The 27,649-nt window shown below is 56.6% G+C and overlaps 1 protein-coding gene across 2 annotated transcripts in view; it reads left to right on the top strand.

Moving 5' to 3' along the window:
• Positions 1–372: 372 nt before the first annotated feature.
• Positions 373–27,649, top strand: part of SH3BP4 (SH3 domain binding protein 4) — a 90,393-nt gene continuing 63,116 nt past the window's right edge. The window contains exon 1 of one of the 2 annotated variants that reach the window (XM_066280206.1): positions 373–554. The gene's annotated coding sequence lies outside the window, so the exon portion shown is untranslated. Of the gene's footprint in view, positions 555–23,797; positions 23,932–27,649 lie in introns of those variants that run through there. The other variant, XM_066280207.1, reaches the window with a different exon arrangement.

Genomic DNA, 27,649 nt, shown 5'->3' with positions numbered 1-27,649 from the left:
ACTCACGCCCCGCCCCGGCCTCCCGGCGGCGGCAGCTCGACCCCACCCCCTAGTTACCACACCCAGCCCCCCGCCCCCTCGGCTCGGCCCCACCCCCCTGAGATCATCCCGCCCCCTTCCCGGCTCGGTCCACACCCTGCCGCTGTATTTGGGCGGCCGCCTCGCTGTCCGGGACCCTACCCAATCTGCTTCCCCGCCCCCTCGGCCGCCCGGGTGCTTCCAATGGCCTCGACTCAGGCTGCCCCCAAGACCGGAGACCCCGCCCCTTAGCCCCGCGCCGGCGCGGGGACCGTCCCTGCCGCTGGCTCCCGCCGATTCCCGCCGCGGTCACCGCCTCACTAGCCTTGCCCCCGCCCCCGAGCCCCGCCCCGACACGGGGTCCACCCCCCGCCCGCGGAGGCGGGGGCCCAGCGCTCCCGGCTCTCTCGGCAGTCGCGGCCCCTCGCTGCCGCCGGGCGGTGTTTCCCGCGGAGACGCGCGCGTCCCCGGCGGGGCGAGCTCCCAGACCGCGAGGCGAGCTGCAGGAGCCGGTGGGAGGACGCAATGTGAGCCAGGTAGGCAGGCGGCGCGCCGGGCGGTCCCCTGCGGCCACTCCAGCCCCGCGCCCGGCCTCGCTCCCGCGGCGCCGGCTCGGGCTCGGCGGGTTTGCGCACCTCCCCACCGCCGATCGTTCCCCCGCCGTCTTGAGTTCGGGGTCCGGGAAGCCTCGCGCGCCCCTCGCCGCTCCTCGGAGCACTCCGATCACGGCGCAGGCGGCACGATCGGGGTTCCGGGCGCCGAACCGCACTCGGAGCCCCAGGCTGCGCCCCGCAGATCCCCACTCTCCCGGCCCTGGCACTTCCCGGGGCGGCCCTGCAGAGTGGCCCACGTCGACAAGGGGGCACGAACATGGGGGTACGCTCTCGCCTGGCGCTACCGTGGGGTGCACTGAAGGCTGAAGGGGCCGGGGCGCCCCCTTGCAAAGTCCATGGGTGGAGGGAAGGGCGCGCGGTCCCAGGTTAAACTTGGTGACAATGCATATTTCAACTTCGGAGATCCCTTGTTTTAGAATGGAAATAAAAACCCGGGTTTTGGGCTTACCCATGCAGCCGCGAGGTGACAGCGCCGGCCGCCGGCGGGTGGGAGAGGCACGTTGTTGGGTAAATGAGGTTTCCTGGGAAGCTCACTCCGCGGCGCAGATTGGTGGTCCGGAATATCCCAGCGGTGGAGTCCGGTATCTCCTAGCCCGGAGCTGGCCCTGCAGCTCTGGGTCCAGGCCCGCTCTGTCCCTTCCCCAGGGTGTTGGTCGGCTGGCCAGAGGAGCGGCAGGGCTTTCTACAGGAGGAGAGCGTTGTGAAGCCTCACGGTGAGATTTAAAAAGGGAAAACGGGACTGGGTTTCATTCGTGCTATTTACAACTTACTGTGGCAGCTTGCTACTGTGTGCTTATCCGTAGTAATAAGTTCGCGTAACTTTTGTCTGATCACAAAAACAATATATTGCTTTGGGTAGAAAACATGGATATAAAAGGCATATAAAAATCATCCCTGATCCCGCAGTTCCTATGGCCTTTAATAGTTTATGCATTTTTTCTTGGGGTCACACGCTTGCAGATTTCATCAGTAAGTTACAACTGGAGCCTCTCTAGCCTAAACCAAAAGTCATCTCTTTATGCAACTTTCCCCTCCCCGCCCTTCAAAATAGGATCGACTCTGAGCCTGAGAAAGTTTGGGTGCTCCCTTTCCGGTGGGTGGCAGTGGGTGGCCTTCTCCAGTGCCTCCTGTAGGCCTGAGCCGGAGAGAGAGTAGGGTGGTCAGCTGGAATCGCTGGCTCAGACAGGATTGGCGTGGTGCCTCTCCACCGTCCCCTGTGGTTTGGGTTCCTTGCCTTGTAAAAATGAAGGTAATGATTCCCAATCTGCTTCTCAGGCCACCATAAAAATTAATGGGTGGTTTGCAAAGCGTTTTGCCATCCTTGGATGATGGACAGCGGCTGTACTTTAAGGGGCCCAGGAGCATTTTGCTTGCTGTTCTGTGTTGCTGTCCTCATCAAATAAAAGTCTACCTCCCACCCAGCCCTCCTGACCGGGACACAGACTCTAGGAATGTCCAGGGGAGCCTGGAGAAACATCTTGGTCCTCGGCTCAGGGCAGAATGTCCAGGCCAAGTCCCCCAGACAATGGAGGCCTTGGAAAGAGACCTCCTGCCCAAAGTCCCCTCCTCTCTGACTTTTTTGTGCGCGGGCAGGTGGAGAGAGGGTAAGGGGCCACTGACTGATATTCAGATCAGCCCCAAGTTGCCCTGGTATAATGCTTGTCTGTCTGTGGACCATGGAGGCCACAGCGACCCGAGAGGGAACAGCTGGTTCTGGGAGTGGGACTCGACGTGCGCGAACCTGGCTTCCTGAGGGCTTGTTTTCTGGCTCACTTGTTTCCCAGACGAGCAAGGACCAGCTCAGGTCTGTCTTGCTGGAGAAGCTTCTGTGAGTTCTGTTTTTCTTTTTTTCCTGTTGTCCCCTGTGTCCGGCACCCACACTTAAGTGACTTTTTAAAATAATTAGAAGGGACTCCTACCCTGAGTTGGAAGAGCCAGTGGGGAGAGATACGGCCCGGGCCGCTGGCACAGGTGGTCTTTGTTCCCCTGAGCAGAAACCACGGTGGAGGATCCTCTTTCTGTGAACGCCTCACGGGCTCCAGTTTGCCATTTGATAGTTTCTTCTTCTTTTTTTTTTTTTTTTATTGTCGCTTCCACCAACACTTTGATCTGCCCAAGGTCTCCCAGCTGATCCCAGCCCGGCACAGGGTTTCCGGAAGAACCCAGAAAGGGGGCTGGCCAAGTTGCTGATAAGTGTGCTTAGCCAGGCTCATTGTCTGGTAATGCGCTGCTGGGTTTCTGTGTAGAAAGGAGGGGGGAGTCTGGCTTTGCTGTTGTTTGTGAGTTAGCCTGGAATTGTTTTCCTGCAGGCTGCTTAAACAGACTTCTTTCTTATTCTAATATTGGTTTCCAGCCTGATAATGAATATGCTAATAGAAGTGGGGCTTTAATTCTTGGGTCCTGGCCAGTGAGGTGTACGAGGTGTGTGCCTGCCTTCTCTGTTCTTCCTGCGGCCGGCCCCTGCTTCCCACCAGCTTCTTAGGGGAGCCCTTGCCCCAAACAATCCTGAGAGATACCAGTTCAGCTCCTGATGACCTCATCCCGGATCCAAGCAAATCCTCCCTGGCTCCCGGTTGGAGGTTCTAGCCTTGTTTTCACTGAGTAGAAGCCGCTGGCCTGGGGCCAGCCATGTGGGTTTCCCTTAGCTTTGTTATTTTCAAATCCGACACCTGAATGGGGCCGTGTTGCCATTTTTCTTCTGAGAACTGGAGTCGGGCCCCTGGTGTATTTTATTTCCTAAGGCCCTGGAGATGGGCACCGGGGACTTCTTTGTCCCCAGGTCGCTGCCTGACAACCAGGGGGATTGGGAAAGGTCGCGGAGCAGGGACACGGACTTCACAGAGTGCATACAGGCTGGCTTTGCTCCCATTGTCCAGGGGTTACTCTCGAGCCTCCTGGTTCCCCAGCTGGGTGCACAATAGGAGCCCGTGTTCTGCCACTACCCTCTGGAGGAGTGACAGAAAAGTAATCCAAGTCCCCACACACCCAGGGAACAATCCAGCTACTTCCTCGGGATCTTCCTGGGAGCCTGCACCTGCTTCTCCGTGGGCCTGAGGGCATCCTTGTTATGTAACAGCACTTGCTGGCAGGACCAGAGGCTCCTGGGAAAGAAAGTCAGTCCTCAGCCTTTAGAATAAGGCAAGAGGATGCTTAGAAATTAAGGCTGTGTGTGTGGGGGGGGGGGGGGGGTGTAGGGTGTTTCAGGAGGGAGCTGTGAATTTTCACATAGTGTGCACAGCTTTGGATCCTCAGATGAGCAGACACCTTCCCAGACCATCAGTAGGTGCCTATAATTCAAGGAGAGAATGGTGGCCTGAACGAGCCTAATTTAAATAGAGATTTGGGGGCCCTGGCCAGTTGGCTCAGAGGAAGAGCATCGGCCTGGTGTGCAGGAGTCCCGGGTTTGATTCCTGGCCAGGGCACACAGGAGAAGCGCCCATCTGCTTCTCCACCCCTTCCCCTCTCCCTCCTCTCTGTCTCTTCCCCTCCTGCAGCCAAGGCTCCATTGGAGCAAAGTTGGCCCGGGCGCTGAGGATGGCTCCATGGCCTCTGCCTCAGGTGCTAGAATGTCTCCGGCTGCAACAGAGCCACACCCTAGATGGGCAGAGCATCGCCCCTTGGTGGGCATGCCGGGTGGATCCCGGTCGGGCGCATGTGGGAGTCTGTCTGACTGCCTCCCGTTTCCAACTTAAGAAAAAAATAATAATAAATAAATAAATAAGAGATTTGGGGTGTTTTTAGGGGGAAGAAATAGGTGTCACTTGCTGAGGGCTTACGGTGTACCAGGCCCAGTGTGCACACTTTTAAAAGCCACACAAAAACTATGAGACTTTAAGTCGCTCTTCCAACATAATAGTTCATTCAAGTAAGTGCTTGAGCTGGGACTCAAACCGGGATCTGCCTGAGCCCTGCACGATCTCCCAGCTCACGTCTCCCAGGGAGGCTGAAGTTAAACAGATGAGTGTCCGTCACAGCCACCACACACTTTGGTAGCATTAAGGCATGAAACCAGCAGAGTGCTGTCTCCCTTACACCATGATAGAAAAAGCTTGATGGTCTTTGAAATCCGTGAAATCTTTTCAGCCTGAATGGAAGGCAGCCAGTTAGTACCTTTTTCCCCCCAGGGGCCGGTGCCCTCACCCAGTCGTCAGGGTAAAGGTTGATTTATTAGAGTAGACTGTGGTTTTGAAGTTGGGATAACTCAGCATCTGCTGTGAGGGTTGTTCTTGCACCATGAAAAGAAGGTATTCTGGGCAGATGAGGTCACTGGAATAAGATTAAGATTATGGGAAGGCTGTTAAGAAAATGTAAGATAAGTGTTCCACCTTCCCCTTTCCAGTCTCAGAAATGACACACTACTGAGGTTACTCTTATCTCCTCCGTAAAACCTGGCCTCCGGGGACACTGCTGAGGCCTGTTAGCCCAGCTCTTCTGAGCAGATCAAAGAGAATACTTTGCAAAATGATTTTATGGTTCTAAATTTTTACAAATTATCTTTTCCTCTCTCTCCTCCCCCCCCCCTTCCCTCTCCCCCTAGCCTGTGCAATTTAGGAAAAGCCTGCCCCATTCTTCAGAACAAGGAAGCCTACTAAAGTCTACTTACTGCCCTGAAAGGAATACAAATGTTTTCTTTTCTAGCTTCTCAAAAGTAGGAGGTCCCAAGCCTGCAGTGCGCCACTGCAGAGAAACCTGCTCTCTGAGGAAATAAACAAAGAACCTTGATTGTAGCATCTGCCAATTACCTGGTGTAAACACTCCCACCATAGCTCAGGTCAAGCTCCTAGTGCTCGGTCTACATTACTAAATAGGCAGCAATCCGTGTGAGCCGGTCAGAGCCGCGCCTGCTTATCTTTCTTAGACTGAGCCCACCTGCCCAGCCCCCTCATATAACGGATGAAATGGTTGGCTGGCTTCTGCTTGGACCATGTCTGCCTAGCTATGCAGGGAGAGAGAGGATCTGGGAGTCACTGAGAAGCCTGTTTTGGCCAGCGAGAGTAGAGTGCTTTGAAACTCAGGCCGCACATTAAAATCACTTGGGAGCTTTAAACATTTTTTTTTTTTTTTTAGAAACCTTTGCTTCTCCCTTCCCCTGTTGTTGCATCAGAATTTCTGAGGGTGGGGCTCAGACATGGGTAGTACATATTTAAAAGCTCGCTGGTAAATTCACCATTCTAACGTCTATCCGCGGTTGAACTCCACGGATGTAGGGAGTTCAGCCTGTAGCCAGGTTGGTTACAAGATAGTCGGAAAGTGTCCATGGAAGAACTCTCCAAACTCAAGAATTTTTTATGAGTTTGTTGGATGGAGCCCAGCCGATGACGTTGCCAGGGGCCAGGATCTCAAACACCCCGAGGATAAGCCCGCGTGCAGTGTCTCTTACCCGTTTGGGATTGAGCAGGGGGTGTGCAAGGACGGCTGTGTGGAAAGGGGAGAGAGCGAGGCGGGGCTGGGGTTACAGGAGAGTCGTCAAGGTTGTGAGCTCTCTGGAGAGTGGCTGTGCTTCCAGGGGTCTGAAGAAGAGGCGTTTCAAAGCTGTTGTGTACCCTGAAGGGGGGGGGGCGCCACCTACGAAGAAGGGATCCTGGTGGCTAACCGGGTTCGAATTAAAGCAACACAGCCATTTCTCAGGCCGACTGCCCTTCGCCGGGAAGCCTGCGTTGGACTGCCCACCTGCACTGTGTCCCGCCCTCCGACCTAGTCCTGGTAAAGGATTCCCGGAGTCCTGTTTCAACCTACAGGACTGCGGCTTTATGGTTCCTTCTTCACCACACCCCACATTGGAGATTCCTGTTGGCGTTGCATTGGCGCCAACGCCCGACCCGACCGTGGGTTGGCCGTGTGTTAACCTAGGTGCACAGAAACAACGGGCAAGGTGTGCTTAAGGCAAAGAAAGACCTCTGTATAGGCCTGGGGTGTAACCACCTACCCCTACCGCCCAGGTGGGGCCCGCCCACCGTGACCTGCCCAGTCAGGAATTTACGATCAGAGGACGCTGTGAGGTAACATTTTGGCCAGGTTGGTTACACCTGGTTGGTTTGTTTGTTTTTTGTCCACAAGAGGTGGTTTGGGGCCAGGCATGACAGACCCTGTATTTGACACCGAGAAATGGAAACTTTTTTAACCTCCGGAGCCTGGGAAGGGTTTCCGGCAGAAAGCTCTGAGCGTGAGGACGACGAGGTGGGCAGAGACCCGATCTTCCCAGTCTCCAGCTGTGGGTCTTCCTCCCGTGGCCCCGCCCCGCCCCGCCCTTCGCGGTGCTGGTCCAGGTCCCTGTTCTGCCGGGGTCACATCCGCCGGTCTAGCACTGGAAAGGGTCTTGGTGGAAGAAGGGGTCTGGCTGAGGCCAGGGGACGCCCCTCGGTGAGCTTGGCTGATCCTGGATGGCAAAGCAGAAAGCTGGACTTGAGTGGAGCTTCCCAGGACCTCCCAGTGAAGAGAGCGGGAACTCAACGGCTACCGGCTTCTTGTCAGAGTCCTTAGCTTGGTGACGCACCTAAGCTGATTATTTTTTTTCTTTAGCATAATTAGCAGTATCGTGGTTTTAAAACGCGAGAGCTTTCTTTGCAGGCAGCATGCATGTGGGAAGCACGTGTCATTGAACCTCTGAGGCAGTCCTGTTAGCAGACCTGGGATTGGGAAGAGGCCAACCAGGCCCCCGCAGTCCAGAATTTAATTAGGAAGGTGTTGTGCACCTGCCGGGGCTGCCACGCTGGTCAGGGAAGGACCGATGGAGAGACACAGGGTGGGCACAGGGCTCATTTCTTTAGTGTTGAATCTGTGAGTGTGGAGGAGCTCACTGGAGATTTGAGTGTGAACAGTGGGGTCTGGGAGCGCACTCTAGGTCACCCCCAAACCCCCGAAGATGGGGCAGGAAGGCCAGTGGGCAGGAGGCGTGTCCGTGCGGCTAAGGAGGACAAGGTTGGGCGTGGAAGCCCCAACGTAGACAGACAGTTCTGGGTCCTGAGGGGTCAGAGACAGGGAACCACTGGGTTTGACTTGTTCCAACTGTGTAATTGCGGTTGTGGGAAGCTTCTAGAAAACATGGAGAACACAGAACATAGGTCACGAGAAGAATGGTAGTGATAAAATAAATAAGGTTGTCATTTGAAGGTGTCCAGACAGGAGGGACCTCGGGGTGGGGTGTTGAAGCCTGGAGGGATGTGGCGGGGACAGCAGGGAGTGCCGGAGGGTGAGTGGGTGGGCGGATGACCCTAGAGACGGGGGGGGGGACACAACAGGGAGTGCCGGAGGGTGAGTGGGTGGGCGGGTGACCCCAGAGACGGCGGGGACAGCAGGGAGTGCCGGAGGGTGAGTGGTAGGCGGGTGACCCCAGAGACGGGGGTGTGGTGTGGTTTGGAGGAGCTGCTTTGAAGGCTCCCCCCAAGGCCTCTTCAGGTTGTACATCTGCCCCGTGAGTCCCCCAGCCTTTGTGGGAGGCTGGCTGGTGGCCTCAGTTGTCCCTGAGACCCAGTTCCCTAAGGCTCCCCTTTCTGGGAGACCTCTCCTGGCTCCCCAGGTCAGAAGCTGACCATCCTTCCTTGCACACCTGTTGTCTGTCCCCCACCCTTCCCCCAGGGCACTGCTGGGTGCGTCCCCAACGCACAGACTACATGTGTCACGAACGCCAGGCCCTGACGGGCGAAGAGGGTCTGTCTGGCCAAGGTGACGGTTCAGGGTGCCGACTTCCTGCAGAACCATACAGCGGCCACGCTCCTGCTCTTCTCTTAGCTCTACGGTTTAAAGCTCACAATGTGTGACGGCTGTGACTTCAGCCTAGGAGAACAGTCCGCTTACTTAGAACTGCTGTGTGTTGGGGGGGGGCATGGTTTATTTTTTCATTCAACCGCAGTTACCCAGCTCTGTTTCCCCATTTTATGCTTTTGCGCTTTTTGAAAGGATATGAATTTTTAGCAGTTCAGGGGGGATACAAAGAAGCCCATGCGAACATTTAAACATCCTCAGTTCCAGGGGGGGGTGGCACCAGATATCTGTAAGCACCCCCCATGTAAATGAAAGAGAAAGGTGCTGTGCTCAGACTCAGCCCGAGATAATCGCCGGACCCAGGCCTTTCTGTAAACCAGGGGTCGGGAACCATTTTGGCTGAGAGAGCCATGAACGCCACATATTTTAAAATGTAATTCCGTGGGAGCCATACAACGACACATTATCCAGTAAAAATTTGGTGTTGTCCCGGAGGACAGCTGTGATTGGCTCCAGCCACCGGCAACCATGAACATGAGCAGTAGGAAATGAATGGATTGTAATACAGGAGAATGTTTTATATTTTTAACGTTATTATTTTTTTTATTAAAGATTGGTCTGCGAGTGAGATGCAGCCATCAAAAGAGCCACATCTGGCTCGTGAGCCATAGGTTCCTAACCGCTGCTGTAAAGTGTCAGGCCCAGGGCACGTGGTGAGCAGAGCGACTCCCTGGGTGGTGCGGACGCAGTGTCGGGTCGGGGGCGTGCACACTGGAGTTGGCTGCTGTCTGGTGTCACTTTACCCCTGTCCCGGATAGCCCCTGGCGGAGGCTGCGGTGTTGTTGGGTTTTGTTCTGTTCCCTCTGTGGTTCCAGAAATCGGTGTTCCAGGTGTTACTGGAACAAAGCTGCGTCCTGCACTTGCTCTGTGGGCAGCTGTGGGCAGGCTCACCTATCGGGCACTGGACTAAGGAACCGGAAGGTCAGATTTGGTGACATCGCAGGCCCCTGTCGGAGACCCCACTCTGAGTGACAGCCCAGGGGATCCGTCGCTGGCTGGAATCACAAGTGAATTCCCTGGAGTCTGCTTAGCGTCCCCTCCCCCATGTTTGTTTGTTTGTTTGTTTTGTTGTTATTGTTGTGGTTGCTTATATTTTATTGAACCGCCTGTGCTTCCAGGACTGTGGGTTCCGGGAGCTGTAAGTTCATGTGCAGAGAGGCGGGACCAGGGGGCGGTGAGGGTAACACCTGCTTAGCTCCGCAGTCCGGGCAGCGGCCGGCAGTCCGGGGAAGGGACGGCGGCCAGGGCTTATTCTCTCCAGGCGGGAACCAAGGACTTGTCTGTCTCCTCACTGGCATTTTCTATTCATAAATTTTTTGAGAGACTGAGCAACACGTGATTCAGATCATTTGACGTGGAGGTAGAGGCTAATAACCTCTCAGCTGTGGTTCCTTTGGGACACACACACACACACACACACACACCCCTGAACTACACATGGTCACCTTTTCCACAGGGACTTTTCTGTGGGCTCACGTGTTTCCTGGGCTTCTCCTCTGTGTCACTGTGCCCGAGTCTTCTGTCAGTGGCTCTTTCTTTTCGGTCATTCACATGTGAAACAACCCGGTGCACACGAATGCAAGTCATCGTGTGAGATTCAAGGGAAGTCCTTGTTAAGGACTGGGGCGCACCAGCCATGGTCCTCTAACATTGTGTCCCGTGCCCAGGCCGCTGCCGGGGGACAGAGGAGCCGAGACGAGGTTTTCGCCGGCTGGCCGGTGGAAGATTCCGTTCTCTGAGTGGGGTGGGGTATCCGACCGCTCGTCGTCAGGACCTGTTTCAGTTTCGGGGACGTCCAGGGCTTCTCAGGGCCGCACACCTGTCTGTGAGTGCCAGTCTCTGGCTTCTGTTTGCTTCTGGTTTTGACCTCGGGCAAGGTTTTGGACGGCCTCGAGGCCCAGCTTTCCGATCTGTGAAATGTTCATGGTGCTACTTACCTGTGGGGCTGGGAGAGGGACGTGTGGAGACAGCGGACATCACGCCACCCCACCCCTGCCCATCCGGGGAGCCCTTCATCTCTGGGACCCTTCCCGAGTCCCGTGTGTGCCGCGGTGTATTCTCAAGTCGTGAGTAAATAGAGAATTTTTTTTTATGTCTCATCATCTGAATTAAATACGAGCGCAGCAGGACTCTGACATTTTTAGGTGTTCCGTCTGACCTTTAAATGGTGCTTGGGCGCAGATTCGCCGCATGATGCATTGGTGTCCGGACAGGGATCATGACCCCCCCCCTCCCCCAGCCCCCAGTCCTTGCCCTGTTTCTCTAATCTAGGGAGGAGGAGAGATGTGGGGACGGAGTCAGCAAGGTGCACCCAGCCCCAGACCCCTGGGATGACGTGCGACTCAGGTGGGTAGTGTGCGGGAACCAGCGCCCCCTGCTGGAGGCCTCCGAGTACAAGGGCGCCTGACCCGCCCTGGCTACCTCGGGAGGTGGCGGGAGGGAGGTGAGGAGCATCTCGGGTTCAATAGAAGTACCCTCTAGATACATGAATCGCTTGGGGACTAGTTTCTTATGACTTCCCTTTTCTTTAAGCTCTGTCCACTCAAGTTTTTCCCCCCCCAATTATTCAAGTAATGTTCATTTTAGAAACAGTAGACAATGCAGAAGAGGAAAGGTTCCTGTCAGCGAAACTCTGCCGCCTACGATGACTACTCTAGACAGTTTGACAGGTGACCAGACCTTCCAAGCAGAGCAGGATGGCAGTGAGGGCTTGTGTTCCCAGACCTGACCTGGCCCATAGTGGGTCTTCAGTAAGTAGCTGCCCAGTGAACAGTACGGTTTTTTTTTCTTTCTTTTTTTTTTGTTTGTTAGTTTTTTTGTGTTTTTTTTTGTGACAGAGACAGAGGGACAGATAGGGACAGACAGGAAGGGAGAGAGATGAGAAGCGCGTCAGCTCTTTATTGCAGCATCTTCGTTATTCATTGATTGCTTTCTCATATGTGCCTTGGCCAGGGGCTACAGCAAGTAACCCCTTGCTCAAGCCAGCGACCTTGGGGTCATGTATATAATCCCACGCTCAAGCTAGCGACCCTGCGCTCAAGCTGGATGACCCTGCACTCAGGCCGAATGAGCCCGTGCTCAAGCTGATGACCTCAGGGTTTTTAAACCTGGGTCCTCTGCGTCCCAGTTCGACGCTGTATCCACTGCGCCACTGCCCGATCAGGCAATAGTACGCTTTTTAAAAACTGCTTTTTATCTTAAATTGTTGCTGACATATTTTCAGATGAAGGACAGATTTGGGTCTTCAGATGGCCTGTCGGGTTTGTAGCGGGGAGTGCACCAGCCTCATTTAACAAGTTCTTGTTCGTAGACAATTTTCAGTTACTGTGAGTTTATAAACAGCTCTGTAGGGACTGTCTTGAGATATCTCTCCCCACCTGTAAGTTTCTCCTTCAAATATTTTTTTTTCTTTTATTGTGCTTAAGATCTACAGGACTAATTATATGAATTTTTGGGTGAATGTGTCCTCGTGACTTAGGAAATCACTTCCAAAGGGCATAACTCAGGACAGGCTTTCTTCACCCTCTGAATAAAATGTAGGGAGCTTACACGTCAGTGGTGGACTCCTAGGCACCCCTTTTGGGGGAATTCATTTCTGGTCGGCCAATTCCTAACATGCTCTGCACTCTGGGTGAGTTTTCGGGCAGGATTGGACATGCATCCCTCAACTTTAGGATGCACACATACACACTCATTTCAGGAGCATTAAAATGGAGGGAAACGGTGTGTTTTAGAACACAGGAAATATTTCTGTTGAGAGGTCGGGCCCGGTCTCTTTAGAGAGGCAGGCGTGATTTCCATGCATTCAGCTTTGAGCATGGTCATTGTCACGCTCCCCAGAGTCACGTGATTGTGGACATCGAGCCTGATCTGTGGGGCGGCCTCCCTCGAAGGGTTGGGACAGGATCAGCTGGGTGGCGGTTTGATCTGGTGCAGGAACAGCACAGACCTGCTGTTCGGAACCTCCAGGTTCCTTAGGAGCAAATGGCTCCGTCCCTCCGCCCTGTGAGAGGTCTCCCGTCAGTTTTATTTCTAGCTGCGGTCTGATGTCAGGACTTTATTGGCAGGAGAGGAAGATTTCTTGGCCCATCTCCTGCGCGTGGTTTTGCGAAGGGGCCTTGGCTGCCTCTGGTCTTGGCGTGCGGGCTCCTGAGTCATCGCCCGTCCACCTATTGGAACCCGAGGCAGTGCTTTGGGGGCTGCCGGGAAACCGGGGACCTGCTCATGCCCTCTGGCCCTTTGTTCCCGAGTACCAGGTCTGCCTCACGGAGTTTGTGGGGGGCCAGAGCCCCTAGACCAGGCCTGACTGCTGAGCCCATTTTGCAGCGCGCTGGGGCGTCTCCCGTGCTTACGATGAACTCTTGCATGACTTGAACTCCTTCATCTGTCACCTGTGCTAAGTCGCTTTGTGCCAGACGGCGGGGGGTGGGGGGAGGGTGGGGGTAGGGGGTGGGGTGGGGAGGTGGAGAACCCACCAGAGGCGGTCTCTGTGTAGGGCGGTCAAGGTTCACAAGGTGTACTGGGGGCGAGGGTCAGGGCAGTCTCCCCAAAGAAGCACCCTTAAATGGGGGGACGTGAAGGAATTGTGTGGGTGCGGGCAGGGGTCTTGGAGGTGGCGAGTGATTGGGCAAGTGCAGGGAACCCAGAAAGCTGGCTGCTTCCTGCGGGCCGTGTAAGAGTTAGATGGCCGGATGGACGAGATGTCTGGGCTACAGTCCTCTTTGAAGTTTTGTCTCAGGACACTGGGGAGACCTGATACAACGTGCCAACGTGATTGGGAAGGGACCCAGGCGGGGACCCGCTGCACCCCGCCTCATCCTGGGTCGTCTCCTCACAGCCCGACACCCCTGCAGCCTTGGGCTCCTGGGACCCCATTATGTGACCACCACGCTGCTTCTCCCGGGGGGCCTGTTGTGAGAGGCTCATGGACTCATCTGATTAAATGACCCCTCTCTACAGTTTTGTTTTGTTTTGTTTTTCAAAAATTTTTTATTTTTTATTTTATTTATTCATTTTTAGAGAGGAGAGGGGGGCAGAGAGAGACAGAGAGACAGAGAGGGAGAGAGAGACAGAGAGAGAGAAGGGGGGAGAAGCTGGAAGCATCAACTCCCATATGTGCCTTGACCAGGCAAGCCCAGGGTTTCGAACCGGTGACCTCAGCATTTCCAGGTCAACGCTTTATCCACTGCACCACCACAGGTCAGGCCCTCTCTACAGTTTTAAGAGTGCTTATACCTGGATGCTAACTGAGGGGGTACTTACCCGAAACCATGAGTGCCAGGCTCCCACCTGCAGTGGTGTCCTCGTGGGTACACTGACTACGAGAGTGGAACTACTAGGATCATTGAAAATGACACGGAACCAGACGTTTTACTGACCGGCATCATTCGTGAGCGTTTCCCGGATGGGTACCGCTGTGTGGACATGCCCACGTCCCTCCCCTGCGATGTGTGTTTTAGACACGGCATCTCGTTTTGAAGTTTATACTGATTCCACATCCTATATGGGAGCATATCCGTGCTTCTAACTCCCTAGTTCCCTTTGCGTAGCAATGATACTCAGCAACGTCAGAAATGAAGTGGCTTTCACTGATGGCAAAGAAAGTCCTGGTGTCAAACCTACGTGAGCATCGCCAGTCTGGCAGAGAAAGTAGAGCCGGGCTGCTAAGGTTGTACTTAGTAACAGAAGTCTCAGAAAATACGGAATGCGCTTTGCTACCCAGTTGAGTTTTGAGTTCCCTCTCTCCCCGCTGAGCATTCTTGGGTAACAAGGATACATTGTATTTATTGTCCTATTAGCTGGGAAGTCTGCAGCATTGACTCTGTGCCGTCCAGTGTCTTTGCACTCTACCTGTAAACTCATTCGTCGTCTTTACAAGTCTCCGAGGCGAGGGATTCTTGCTGTGTCTCTGTGACAGATAGGAAAACCAAGGCCCCAGAGGGGTAAGGGACTTGTCTAAGCGGTGAGTGCAGCAGCCAAGATTTGAGTGCAGATGGCCAGCTGTTTGCACTGGCCTGCCCCTTGCTGGGGGCCGGGTCTCCCCCAGGGTAAGGAAGTCCTGGGGTGAGCAGGGTGCTTCCCACCAGACCGGGAAGCAGCGTCGGGGTGGTGCTGGGGTGGGGGAAGGGCAGGCAAGGTGAGGTGTCAGGTGGGATGGGGGTGGGCAGGTGATAGCCAGGGGTGGTCTGAGGGGGATGATGCCCGTCCACCGGCAGGAGCCGAGGCCTGACGATAGGGGAGAGACCCTAATGTGGGCAGGGCAGAGAGCTGGCAGGAGGGGTCTCCATTTCCTACCCCCCCCCGCACCCTCCCACTTGGCAAGCACATGTGAGCCCCGCTTTTGTGATGAATGGCATTGTGTCTACATTTCGTCTCCATCGAAACTGTCAACTGTCAAGGTCACACCATGCCAGGCACCAGGCGGGACACTCGGTCGGGATAATCTAGAGCTCCAAGTCCTTAGTTAAGCACCGAGGGGTGGGTAGATGTTTTAGAGATAAATCTTTACACCCAAGACGCCTGCCCTCACACTCTCCGTTTCTGCGTGCTTTTCTGATGAGCCATTTTTTTTTTGTCAGACGAAGAATTAGTGCAGTGTGGGAAGCGCCCTACTCCGAGGGTCCAGGTGCCTCTGGCTTTCCTGACGCCCGTCCCGCGAGGGTGGCCACGCCCAGGGCCACGCAGTCCTCCGGAGCTGGTGGAACGGGTGGTGGGCAGGGACCGCCCATGCCCACCCAGTCCACCAGTGTACCCGGCACTTAGGCCAGCTCGGGGATGACTGGGATGGACTGGTGGAAAGTTCTGGAATTGCCTCTTTGGCTGTTTGAACTCAGAGGGACTCTTTGGAGGCAGCCACGTCACTCAAACCCTGTGTGTATGTGGTGAGGTGGTGACAGCTGTGTACCCTGCTCTGAGTGCTTGAAGAGTTACCTGGTGCGTACCTGTGGCCAGGTGATTCTTGTTCTGCCTCAGAGCAAGAATTACCCACCTAAACCCAAGACTTTCTTGTCAAGTACTCATTTCTTTTCCCTATTTTTTCCTTTTTCTTCCCTCTTATTTTCTAGTTAACATCTGGTATTGGGATGGGGGGGGGCGTACAGATTTCTACTTTTGACTTTATTGAGCAGGCGTCCCCAAACTACGGCCTGCGGGCCGCATGAGGCTCCCTGAGGCCATTTATCTGGCCCCCTGCCGCACTTCTGGAAGGGACACCTCTTTCATTGGTGGTCAGTGAGAGGAGCACTGTATGTGGCGGCCCTCCAATGGTCTGAGGGACAGTGAACTGGCCCTCTGTGTAAAAAGTTTGGGGACCCCTGTTATTGAGGTCTCAAAAATGCTTTCCAGCACTTTCCCTGGGACGTGGGGTTTGACACAGATCACTTAGACTGAGCTCGTGGATTACGTCTGTCCTTGGTTGTGTGCCATGTGGTGCGTCTGTCGGGCCGTCCGACATCGGGAGCCGGGCGCGTGGTTCCCAGCAGGGCTGGTCTTGTCGCTTTCTTTGGATCAGCCCTGACGGCTCTCTTCCTGCGCGTTAGATCTTCCTGCGCGTTCGATCTTCCTGCGCGTTCGATCTTCCTGCGCGTTCGATCTTCCTGCGCGTTCGATCTTCCTGCGCGTTAGATCTTCCTGCGCGTTCGATCTTCCTGCGCGTTCGATCTTCCTGCGCGTTCTTCCTGCGCGATCTTCCTGCGCGATCGTTGGCTCTGTTTGTCCCTTTGCAGTTTGGTCCGTCTCAGAATCCTCCGTTTTGTGTGTATGCAGCATTCCTGGTCCTGATGTTACCTTTTCTGATATTCCTTTATCGTTGCCCTTTCTGGGTCAGTTTGTTGTAGGTTCATCTTGCCTGAGATAAAAGCTATTCTTTTCACGGTGCCCCCCCCCCCCCCATCGAGATAGTTCATATTTGGGATGATAACGCGTAGGGTTGGTTCTGTCATTTCCTCTTACTTGAAGAGTTTGCTTCTCGGGCCTTGTTGAGCTTTCTGTATAAGTAGGAAGTGAGGCCACGGACCTCGGCTCTAGTCTACCGCGCTGTGACCTCTAAGAAAACGAGTCATTGCTGCCCAGCTTAACTTGGGTGGGTGTCACGAGCGGGTGCAGTGTTAGCGCCCCTGGCGGCTGCTCCCTGGGCAGAGTGACAGTGTTACGGGGCCTGCCTCCCTGTCCCTCTTCCCAGCGTCTGCGGGCAGTTTTCACTGTGTGCTGTTGAGTCTGTTAATCTTGCTACCCGTATGTCATTGCATCGAGTATCTAACTTGTTGTGTGTTTGTTTTTTGCAGTATTGCATGGTTTTGATTTGTGTGTGTTTAATGCCTTGGTCTGGGGGTGACTCTGGTGAGAATCTGGCTAGGTTCCATCCCTCCAAGCCAGTGCCCGGGGTCCCCTTCCTCTGTGTTTGGGACGTTGTGTGTTATTATCTGTGCTGATGGGTTTCTGCGGGATTCCACAGCCGGATGTTGTCCCGTGTGCTCTGACTTTGAGTGGCGCGGCTGTCACCCAGCTCTCTGCCTGGGATGTCCGCTCCCCTCCCTTGTTCCTGCTCATGCATTCATTGGTTCCCTTGCAGACAGGCGTGGATGCCCTCAGCGTGCTGGGCCCGGTTCAGTCATGGCATTTGCCCTTGTCTGAGAACTGAGCACCCCCTCTGAGCACGTGTCTTCTGGGCCTGCAGACTCCCAAGCCCCCCGGTTTTCCCAGAGTAAGCCTGACTCCGCAGCGTGGCACCTGGGGTCTGACTGGCCAGCCCAGAGCATTTTCTCTCTGGCCCGCCCTTCCCTGCTTCCTCCTGGCCTGACCCCCAGAGGCCACCGTGTTCCCCCTGGTGGGCTGTGTATACACTCCCGGGCTGACCCCCAGAGGCCACCGTGTTCCCCCCGGTGGGCTGTGTGTGCACTCCCGGGCTGACCCCCAGATGCCACCGTGTTCCCCCCGGTGGGCTGTGTGTGCACTCCCGGGCTGACCCCCAGATGCCACCGTGTTCCCCCAGGTGGGCTGTGTGTGCACTCCCGGGCTGACCCCCAGAGGCCACCGTGTTCCCCCCGGTGGGCTATGTGTGCACTCCCGGGCTGACCCCCAGAGGCCACCGTGTTCCCCCTGGTGGGCTGTGTGTGCACTCCCGACCTGACCCCCAGAGGCCACCGTGTTCCCCCCGGAGGGCTGTGTGTGCACTCCCGGGCTGACCCCCAGAGGCCACCGTGTTCCCCTAGCTGGGCTGTGTGTGCACTCCCGGGCTGACCCCCAGATGCCACCGTGTTCCCCCCGGTGGGCTGTGTGTGCACTCCCGGGCTGACCCCCAGAGGCCACCGTGTTCCCCCCGGTGGGCTGTGTGTGCACTCCCGGGCTGACCCCCAGAGGCCACCGTGTTCCCCCCGGTGAGCTGTGTGTGCACTCTGGGCTGACCCCCAGAGGCCACCGTGTTCCCCCCAGAGGGCTGTGTGTGCACTCCCGGCCTTTCTCCCGCCCGTTTCAGTTCCAGCTGCATTGGTCAGAACCCAGCGGCGAGCCTGGCGCTGAGGCCTGGCCGGGACGGCGCCCTGTGTTCCTCCCGGGCTTGGGGAGTCTCAGCAGGACTGCTGTACCGTCAGCCTCCTGCGTTGGAATCACCAGTGAGCTTCACTTACAGGCATGACTCAGCTTCCAGCCCTGGAGAGTCATTGGCCTGAGGCTGAGGCCCCGGCCACCCTAGTTCTGAAAGCATTCTAGGTGACTGCCCAGCCAGAATGAAAATCACCCGCTTAGAGTGACCGCCTAGGAATCCGTGTCTTGAATGGAATCATTCCTGAAATGATGACGGTTCCTAAACTTTTGGTGTGCCTAAATTTGTCAGTTACAAACGAGAAGGACGAGTGCTTTTGCAACAATTCCAAAGGGTGCAGAGACCTGGGAAGTGAGAAGTGATTCCCTCTCCCCCACTGGAGAGGGCTGTGCGTCTGGGCTCTTAACTGCGCTCCCCGGAAGCCGGCCTTGAGCTCTGGGCCGTGACTTCTGGGGCTGGTTCCCTTGGCTGTGCGGGCTCCTCCTGAGGACTGAGTGGCTCGGGCAGCTGTTCCTGTTTCCCTTCTGTGTGTTAGCATTGGGCAGCAGTCTTCAACCGGTGGGCCGCAGGAATTTTTAAAACGTGCAACACCTGACTATTCAGTCAAGGGGTACTGACCTCTTTCCCCTTAGATTGTCAAGTAAAAATAATAACGACAACAGTCAACATAACAATAGCCATTAGTGTCAATACCCTATCTTGAACTACACTGCTCACAAAAATGAGGGGACCAGGGACCAGGGGACGTGCAGACACTCCAGTGCTTTCAGCCGTTTGTCGAGTGCATTTTCACCAATGAAATAAAAGTTGGTTTTGCATCTCATTTGCATAATCAAACAACTTTCTTTGAGTCGTGGTTTGCTTTTCTGATGTTATTGTTTAATAAAAAAAATCAAATGCTTCTTTTTTTTTATCCCTTCATATTCATTTTGAAATATCCCCTAATTTTGGTGAGCAGTATATAAACATATAGGTTGTGTAATAGAATTGCATCTTATTGGTCACATCGCATAATAAGTTTGTGCCTGAGTACTGGGTGGTTCTTGGTACCAGAAATTCTTACATGCCCCCAGACCTTTGCAACCGCCATTCTGATGTCTGTGTACCGAGAACTGGACTATTCCAGATAGCTCCTGTCCAAAAGTAGGATCACACACTATGTATCTTTTTGTGACAGGTGTCTTTATTTCACTTAGCATAACGTCCTCAGTGTGCATCCCTCATCCACCTTGCAGCCTGTTAAAATACTGCCTGCCTTCCAAGGCCAATGCTCTTCCCTTGTATGTAGGGACCACATTTTGTTTCTCTGTGCATGACCGTTTGGCCGGCACCTGTTGGCTGTCGTGAATAGAGCTGTTGTGAACATGGGTATGCAAATACTTCTTGGAGACCCTGCCTTCATCTTTTGGATACATTCCCAGAGATGGGATTATTTTATCATATAATTTAATTTTTAAATCAGTTAACTAATTTACTTGTTGTTGAAAACTCTGAGGAGAGCAGCCACCCAGTGACTAAAGATTGTACGTTTGACTGTGTTTCCCACCGTGGGTGGATCACTGGACGTTCCCACCGGCAGGGCACAGGGGTCCACTGTCTCTAATCTCACCAACACTTGCTATTTTCCGTTTTTTCTGATGGTCCCCAGCCTCGTGGGGGAGCGGTGACACCGCCTTGTGGTTTTGACGGGCATCCCGAAGGATGTGGGGCGATGAGCATCTCTTCCCGGGCGTGTTGGCCGGCCCGCCCCTGTTCAGCAGTATTTCTTTACTTAGATGTTCTGTCAAGGGATTTCGACGATCCGTTTCCTCTATGAGGGACTGAAGCTGCTTGTGTTAAACATGAAAACTCAAGTTGAATTGATTTAGATATCACGGGTCTCTCCCCTTTCACGGGTGCTCAGGGAGCTTACTTCTGCACAGACCGTTTAGAAGGGGGATTTCCTCCCGTGAAATTGGGAACAAGCCTCCCCTGGCGTTACTCCCAGAAAGCCGCCTTCCCCCTTCCAAACCGTTTAAAGGGTGGATGCGGTTCAAGTCCGTCGCCGTGAACACCACGTAGAGAACACGCTCGTCGCCCTGCGGACGGGAAAGCCGAGGAGAGAGGCCAGCCGGTGACCCTAAAGATGGCCCGCCGACCGTGTTTTCTCTTGGTTTATGAGTAACCCAGGCTGTCACGGATTTGGGAACTAGACCCCGAGGGGGAAATCAAAAGTCACCTGACAACCTATCTATCACTCATCGCTGTCAGAAAAGTCATGCGGGCGTTATTTCAGAAACGGGGTCACCTGTGCTCACTCTCGCAACCCGCTGCTCCACCTGGCCACACTGACGTCACCTGTGTGCCATCCAGCTCCTGAGCCACGCCGGCCAGGTGCCAGGCCACCTCCCGGGAGGGACTGGCCTCACTCTCTCCTGGCCCCTGGCGCTGACAAGGGTCAGCGTGGTTCACCATTCCTGGGCACTCCTCGGGGTCAGCTTTTGCCTTCCAGCCCTGCTGTCTAAGATGGGGGGGGGGGTTCAGCGAGCACCCCCAGCAAGGTACACAGCGTCCCCGGCACCCACCCTCTGGGGAAAGGGTGTGCGGGCAGGCCCGCGGGGACGACAATGAGTGTCTTCTCTTGCTTCCTTTGGCCCCGGTCCCCTTCCTGAAGCTGGGGTTTGGTGTGGGGGGGGGTGGCTGCAGGCGGCACCGCCCACATGGGCTGTGAGCCTATTTCCTAGTGTGTTTTCTGGGTCTAGTTTGATAGGTGTGGTTTGGAAGGTTTGCCTGAACCGTGGAGAAGGAGTGTTTTCACTCTTCTCGGAGGGTCAGCTCCTGGCCAGCCGTGGGAAGAGGTCCTGCAGGCATTCCTCCCTCCGAGTCGGGACCTTGACCCCGCGGGCTGCCCTGCGGGTGCTGTGCTGGGTGCTGCCCATTGCGGAGGGGAGGGGCAGGTCGTCCTGTGGACACTCAGACCTAGGCGAACAGTGATGACTTGACTTACAACTCGGGGTGCACTGGGCCCCCTTGGAGCCCAGCGGCTTCTGGAGTCTTCAGCTTGAGTCGGTCCTGAGGCTGCTGCATTCGTGATGGGCTGGCCCTACGAATTATCCGAGCGGCCCCTCAGCTCCCGGGGACCCTGGGGGCTCCCCCCTCCACTGCATGAGTGAGCTTTCTCACCCAGGGACAGCGAGGGGTTCGTTGCTGGGCACAGCCCCCCCCATCCTTGTAGCACCCTGCTATTCACGAGCTGGTGTGGCGTGCTCTGCCCTTTGACCCGTGGCGGGAGGACCGGGTGGGAGGAGGACTGGAAGGAATTAGGAGGGTCTGAGCCATTCAGCGCGCCCACACTGGGGGATGGGCCCCCCCCAGGCGTGGGGATCTGTGATGCGGATAATCATAAAACTTACCCCGATGAGGGCGTGTGCCCTGTGTCTGGCACCCAGCTCAGCCCTGCCCCTGGGAGCTGGCCCAGCCGGGGGTACTACAGGGAGACTACAGGGTGACAGTGGCTGGGACTGGCTGTCTGTGAACTGCGGTGGGGCAGGAACTGAGCCTTCCACCTGGTGGAGGCGGCAGCTTTGCATTGGGACTTTCTCAGCAGATGAGGCGTTCGGTCCCGGCTCGAGGAGTTAGCTGTCCCAAGGTGGAATCCTTCCAAGTGGTGGCGGCAGTGACAGCAGCTCCATAGCGACAACTCGGCGCTCGGCAGGTGCGGGGCAGTGCGGAGTGTGCCTGAGCTGCCACCCTTCTCCCTTGTCACCTGCCGAGGTCACAGTGCAGGACTGGAACGCAGACACCCAGCGCCTGAATTCCACGGGATAACAGAGCTTTCGTCCACCCCTGCCTGGGGAACTCCTGCCCCATTCTAGAATCCTACCCGTGAGGCAGGCACTGGGGGCGTCTTCATTTAGCAGATGGGGAAACTGAGGCACGGGGCAGCTCACCCAAGCTTTGAGGGTCAACATTCGAACAGAAGTGGGCTGGCCTGGAGCATTTCATCCTGACACCCCCTCCCGGCTTCTCTTCCCAAAAGGGCTGAGAGGAGGGCGTGTTTCTCCTCCTCCCACTTGCCCCCCCTCCTCGCTGACCTCCAGCCTGTGAGTTCAGGTCCCGCACACACACACTGAGCTCTCCTCCTCCCACCTGCCCCCCCTCCTCGCTGACCTCCAGCCTGTGAGTTCAGGTCCCGCACACACACTGAGCTCTCCTCCCACCTGCCCCCCCTCCTCGGTGACCTCCAGCCCTGTGAGTTCAGGTCCCGCACACACACTGAGCTCTCCTCCCACCTGCCCCCCCCTCCTCGGTGACCTCCAGCCCTGTGAGTTCAGGTCCCGCACACACACTGAGCTCTCCTCCCACCTGCCCCCCCTCCTCGGTGACCCCCAGCCCTGTGACTTCAGGTCCCACACACACACTGAGCTCTCCTCCCACTTGCCCCCCCTCCTCGGTGACCTCCAGCCCTGTGAGTTCAGGTCCCACACACACACTGAGCTCTCCTCCCACCTGTCCCCCCTCCTCGGTGACCTCCAGCCCTGTGACTTCAAGTCCCACACACACACTGAGCTCTCCTCCCACTTGTCCCCCCTCCTCGGTGACCTCCAGCCCTGTGAGTTCAGGTCCCACACACACACTGAGCTCTCCTCCCACCTGTCCCCCCTCCTCGGTGACCTCCAGCCCTGTGACTTCAGGTCCCACACACACACTGAGCTCTCCTCCCACTTGCCCCCCCTCCTCGGTGACCTCCAGCCCTGTGAGTTCAGGTCCCACACACACACTGAGCTCTCCTCCCACTTGCCCCCCCTCCTCGGTGACCTCCAGCCCTGTGAGTTCAGGTCCCACACACACACTGAGCTCTCCTCCCACTTGCCCCCCCTCCTCGGTGACCTCCAGCCCTGTGAGTTCAGGTCCCACACACACACTGAGCTCTCCTCCCACCTGTCCCCCCTCCTCGGTGACCTCCAGCCCTGTGAGTTCAGGTCCCACACACACACTGAGCTCTCCTAGGTCACTGATGACGCCGCAGCTAAGGGGTCCTCGGCTGAGTGCAGTGCCTGGGACCTTCTGTGTCCTCTGTACCTGCCTGCGTCCCCGTAGGGTTTGGGGCTCTCATCTGATGACCCCCAGGAAGGACACACAGACTTGAGGGACCCCATCAGGTAGCCCACCAGCCGTGCAGGGGGCCACCTTCCCCCCGCACCTGCTCACCTGGCCAGGTGTGTATCCAGGGCCTGAGCAGGGTAGCTGGCTGGCGTCTGGGCTGCCCTAGAAATGGCCTTTGTATAAACACGGGGCAGGTTATCACCTCTATTTACTTATCCAGCCACTCGGGTTTTAAACTCTTGTTGATCTTAGAGTCAGCCGCAAGCCCTGGGTCTCTAACTCCGAGCCTTCGGTGGGAACAGGGAGTGTGCGTCTGTGGTTGAGAGGGTGCCCTGCATCTTGGGGAGGGCTGCCTGCCGCTGAGCCGGGTTCTCATGGCCTTGCGCTGGGTCCTTCCCTTTGCTTGTTTTGTTAACAATGGAAGAGCTTGTGTTTGCAGCCTCTGGCTGGCGGTGGACATGGGGAAATCTCTCCGCAGAGAGGGAGGGTGGGGCCTGGGGGAGGGGGTTAAAAGATGCCAGGTGACCAAGGTCAACATCAACAGTGGTGAGTCATGTGGACAATGATGAGGAGGGTACTTCGCCTCTAGCTCCTTCCATGAATTCGTGACCCCAGAGTAACCCTGAGGACAGAAACACATCAGGCACCTCCCTGCTGAGGGGCACCTCCAAAATACCTGGCCAGTCCTGCTCCCAACGGCCAGGTTGTCAAAAGCTGGGGGCACCTGAGAAACTGTCACGGGCCAGAGGAGCCTCAGGACATAGGTCTGAAGGTCATGCGGTGTCCCGGGTAGGATCCTGGGATAGAGAAAGGGACATCAGGGGGACACTGAGGCAGCCAGCGGAAAGGACAGATGTTTGTTAATAATAACCTGCCCACATCAGTTCATTCACGGAACAGATGTGCCGTCCTCAGGTAAGACGTTAGTGACGGGTGGGTGTTGGGGACCGGCTGTGTTACCTTCACAGCGTCTGTATGATTTTTCTCAGTTTCTTCTTTGTGGTTCGTGTCTCAGCTCCGGATTTTTGTTTCGTGGTCACCGTGAGGTTTGTGTAAAATGTCTCGTCTGTACAGCAGTCCTTCCCCCAGCTTCTCTGTGAGTCTAAGTCTATTCTAAAAGGAGGGGTTTATTTAGAGAGTGGCAGGGAAGGCCGGACAGTGGTGGGGGCCTCTGTGCCGTGTTTGCTCTGCGTGTGCGGTGGTCACCGTGACGGTGGCTGTCTGGGTCCCTGTGCCCCCTGCCAGGGAGAAGCCCGGGGCCTCCGCACCCTGGCCCGGGGCCGCCCGGTTCCTCAGAGCCGGGCACCGGGGGCTCGGCCCACGGCGGGTCAGGCCAGGCCTGTCTCTTGCCCACAGCGCGTTCTTTGTTCTCTCCTGGACCCGACATTTAGAGGTGAGCTGCTCTCCCGGCCAGAGAGGAGCTGGTTTCCAAACACAAACACCATCATCGCTCTGCCAGGTGAACTAGGGAAAGGGAGGGGACCTAGGGGACAATGGGCCCGTTGATAAACTGCTCTGGAACGAGGAGTCCGCGGTGTTTGGCTTGGGGTGGCGGGGGTGGGAGGTGGGGTCCGGTGTCCATGGCGGTGGCCCTGGTCCCTGCTAACCCTGTTATCCCCTCGGGGGTCAGGGGTGGATGTGACGCGTGGGAAGCAGGATGAAACCGTCTCCCCTCGAGGATGGCTGGGTAAAGCAGGTGCAGAGCACGCACACCACGGCGAGCCCTCTGCTCCCTCCGCTGTTTTCTGCCCGCACTGAGAGCTGGCACAGGGAGCCAGCGCCGTTACACGCCGTGCCCCAGGGGAATCACTGAGTGCACACCTGGAATCACTGAGTGCACACCTGGAATCGCCGAGTGCACACCTGCACGCAGGCCCCAGGCCCCCCACGTTGAGTCAGTGACCCCAGAACAGACGGCTTTCATCCAGGACAAGTGTGGGCCTCCGCCAGCCCTGCCACCTTCCAGCCCGGCCCGTCTCTAATCTGTGCGACACGAACCGCCCAGGGTCTTGTGAGAATGCAGGTTCTGACCCAGGAAGTCTTGGGGGGGGGGAGAAGAGGCTGCTGGTCTGGGGACTCCCGCTTTGTGTAGCAGAGGCTCTGTGACCAGCAGCGGTGCGGCCTGGGCTGGCGGTGGGGTGGCCTTTGGGAGGAGCAGGACTCACGCTTTATCCCTTGGGGGCGGGTCTGACATATTGTCGGGTGGGTCAATTGGGAGATAAGCTTGAATGTGAGTAAAGCAGGGGTCGGGAACCTATGGCTCGCGAGCCAGACGTGGCTCTTTTGATGGCTGCATCTGGCTCGCAGACAAATCTTTAATAAAAAAAATAATGTTAAAAATATAAAACATTCTCATGGATTACATGTTCATGGTTGGGGGTGGCTGGAGCCAATCACAGCTGTCCTCCGGGACAACACCAAATTTTTATTGGATAATGTGTAATGTACACAGGTCATTGTATGGCTCTCATGGAATTACATTTTAAAATATGTGGCGTTCATGGCTCTGTCAGCCAAAACGGTTCCCGGCTCCTGGAGTAAAGGGACGAGGTTGGGCTGGAGAGAGACGAGGGGTGGACCACTCCGCAATGTTGAGAGTGGTCCTGGGCGGTCTGTGTGTGCACGTGTCTGGGTCACCGTCAGAGAAAAACAGCCGTGTGCCCTCAGGGGCCCCAGCCGTGACCCCGAGCTGCTGTGAGTGCCTCACCCGTCCACTTCAGTCCCCACACCAGCCCCTTGCGGAGACGAGGCGGGTCTGCTGCCCGCCGGGGCCCCAGGGCAGGAGACGCTGGGAGCTGGTCCCCTGGGCCCGGGCGGCCCCACACGGGCAGCTGCTCGGCCGGACAGGTGGCATTTCCCAGGTTATGTGGTCACACTTCAGACCGGAGCTGGTGGTCCCTGTGCTGGGTGAGCCCTGGAGGCCTGTGCACGTCCGCTGTCGCCCCCTCAGGTCGTGTGACGGAGAGCCAGGTGGCCACTTTGTGTGTCCTCACTCACCAGCCCCTTCCCTGCTGTGCGGGCTTTCCAGAAGGTTCTTCACCTCGCCCGTCTGCCTCTCACACCCAGGCCGGAGACCCCCAGCGCGTTTCGGTGAGAAAGCACCACGTTCCCCACCGAGATGCTTCCGGTGTTGGAGAAAATGCGTTTCCAGCCCCTTCCTCAGCCGTACCGTTGGGGGAGGGTTCTTCCAGGAAAGGTCAGGACTGGGGACGCTAGACTTCCAGGGGGGACTTGGTTCCCCTTTAAGAGGCTGCCCAGAGAGCCGGGTGGCTGGCATCGCCCGGGGCCGCACGGGGGTTTGCTGTCCCTGCTGCTGACGCCAGTTCCTTGTCACTTAGCATCTGTTTCTGTGGTGCGTTTCATCACTCCGTCTCAGAAGTGCTCGGCTGGTCACTCATTCACCCGGCATTTGGGAGCCTGAGATGTCGGGGTGTAGAGGGCCCTGGCCTGCTGCCAGCCGTGGGCCCTGGGACCCCGAGGCTGAGCTGGCCTGCGCCTGGGCAGCTGGTGCCCCGGGCCATTTGCACCCCCGCCCCACCCAGTACAGGGAGCTCGGGCTGGGCTCCTTCCCCCAGGGAGCTCGGGCTGGGCTCCTTCCCCCGCTGCGGGCCGCTCTCCCCGAAGCCTGTGCAGAAAGTTCCATTGTTCCGCAATATTGGCATGACTGAGTCGGCGCCCCAGCCAAACAGGATGTGGTCTGGGTGGCTCCCAGCTTCCAGCCACCGGTGGCTCGTGTTTTCAGATGCCTTGAGAGGGACAGGTCCCCAGCACAGGGCACTTCGAGGCAGTGGAGGGCAGCCCTGGCCTAAAGGGGGAGAGGCCGAGGTCTGCGCTGTCCACAGGGAAGGAGTCCACAGGGAAGGAGCGGGCAAGGGCGGGCGGTGTCTGGGCGTCCCCACGCCCCCTGCCCCGGGGGGGGGGGAGGAGGCTGCCGCCAGGTGGAAGCAGGAGCCTTTGCCCTTGGTTTGGCGAGGAGCAGGAGAGAAGGATGTCCAGGTGGGGCCACGCTCCTAGGTCGGGGCTGGTCATCTTCCTTGCAGGGCAAGGTGAACCCACAGGAGACAGGGGGCACTTCCGAGGCCCCACATTGTGCAGGGCACTGGTCCTGACTATTCCATGTGATGCCAAGGGACCAAGCCACGTGGTCCCTGAAGTCTTGAAAATGTTTGGGTCGGATAGAAAAAAGCACAAACACGGTGACCCTTGTCCAGACCACTCCGGCTGACAAGTGGAACTTGACCCCTAACTTTGAAGTTCCCGGTGCCCCCCTGCCCGGCCGACGTCCTCCTCACCTGCCTGCCCCAGAATGGGTTCACTCCCGTGTGTGCCACGCAGTTCAGGCCGCCGGTCTCGAATGTGGTGGGTGTCATTCCCCTGTGTTTATAGTGTTACCACAGAACCATAAACACATGTCCCTGTGCCCTGTCATTCGTGTTTTATGATTTCTAACCTCCGTGTCAACAGGACTGTGCCCTGTGTGTGGCTGGCCGGCCCGACTGTGGGGCCCTAACAGTCTCCACCTCCCAGTCTTCACACCCCGTGCGACCCCTGCCCTGATGTGGTTGTCCCGGCAACCCACACGTGATGGGGGCCACGTACGTGATGAGGTTAAGACGGGGGACAGACTTTTTGT

This window comes from Saccopteryx bilineata, chromosome 5 (assembly GCF_036850765.1).
Source record: "Saccopteryx bilineata isolate mSacBil1 chromosome 5, mSacBil1_pri_phased_curated, whole genome shotgun sequence".
Taxonomy (NCBI): Eukaryota; Metazoa; Chordata; class Mammalia; order Chiroptera; family Emballonuridae; genus Saccopteryx; species Saccopteryx bilineata.
The sequence above is the reverse complement of the archived record's forward strand: the minus strand, read 5'-3'. Positions and strand labels throughout refer to the sequence as shown.